Source organism: Rousettus aegyptiacus, unplaced genomic scaffold, assembly GCF_014176215.1.
Source record: "Rousettus aegyptiacus isolate mRouAeg1 unplaced genomic scaffold, mRouAeg1.p scaffold_m13_p_4, whole genome shotgun sequence".
Lineage (NCBI taxonomy): Eukaryota > Metazoa > Chordata > Mammalia > Chiroptera > Pteropodidae > Rousettus > Rousettus aegyptiacus.
In genome coordinates, this window is record NW_023416307.1 from 138342199 (window position 1) to 138343020 (window position 822).

The 822-nt window shown below is 45.9% G+C and overlaps 1 pseudogene; it reads right to left on the reverse strand.

Annotated features, from left to right (window-relative positions):
• Positions 1–703: 703 nt before the first annotated feature.
• LOC118601855 lies at positions 704–822 on the reverse strand (annotated as a pseudogene).

Consider the following 822-nt stretch of genomic DNA (forward strand, 5'->3'; position numbering starts at 1 on the left):
CCCTTTGGCTGTTGCAAGTCCAGACTGTCCAGACCACCAGTTCCCAACTCCCAGGGCAGCCTCACATTCCTCCCCCTGAAGCCTAGGAATCTCTTCCCCATCCCTGTCTTTTTCTCTGTGAGATTTGCTAACTGGGTAGTCAAACTAATGTCAAGCTAAGAGAATCTCAATACATCTATTTTAGTTATCTATTACTGCATTAAAAACCCATAAAACTTAGTGGCTTAAAACAACATTTATTTTGCTTATAAATCTGCAACTTGGGCATAAATTCAGTTGCCCAATTTGAGAGGTGTTTTGTATACCTACTCAGTGCCCGCACTGTGTAGATTCTGCTGATATGGAAATGAACCTGAGTCCCTGCCTTTGGGGAGCCAAAAATCTGGTAGAAGTCTCCCCGCAGAGATGCCTGGCTCCTCGCCCTCCACCACGACTCAGGAATTCCTTGCTGAATGTGGACTGGAGCTTTTAATCCCAGAATCCTCCGTGCCTGCACTTCCAGTGACTTTTGAACTCATGGTGAGGCCCAGAGGACTATAAATGTAGATAAGGTTTCAGGTGGGGCATCCATCTGGAAACTGGACGAAAAAGGATTCTCACTAAGTAATTTCGTTTTAATCCTATTTTTTTTTTTTTTAGGCAAGGCAGTCCTTGATTGACCTCACAGATCAAGGACCTGGTCGGATTACAATCCCTTTTTTTAGGCCTACAGTACCTGGTCTTCCCAGGTGGTCTCCCATCCAACTACTGACCAGGCCTGACCCTGCTTAGCTTCCAAGATCAGATGGGATCAGGCTTTTTCAGGGTGGCATGGCCGTAGAC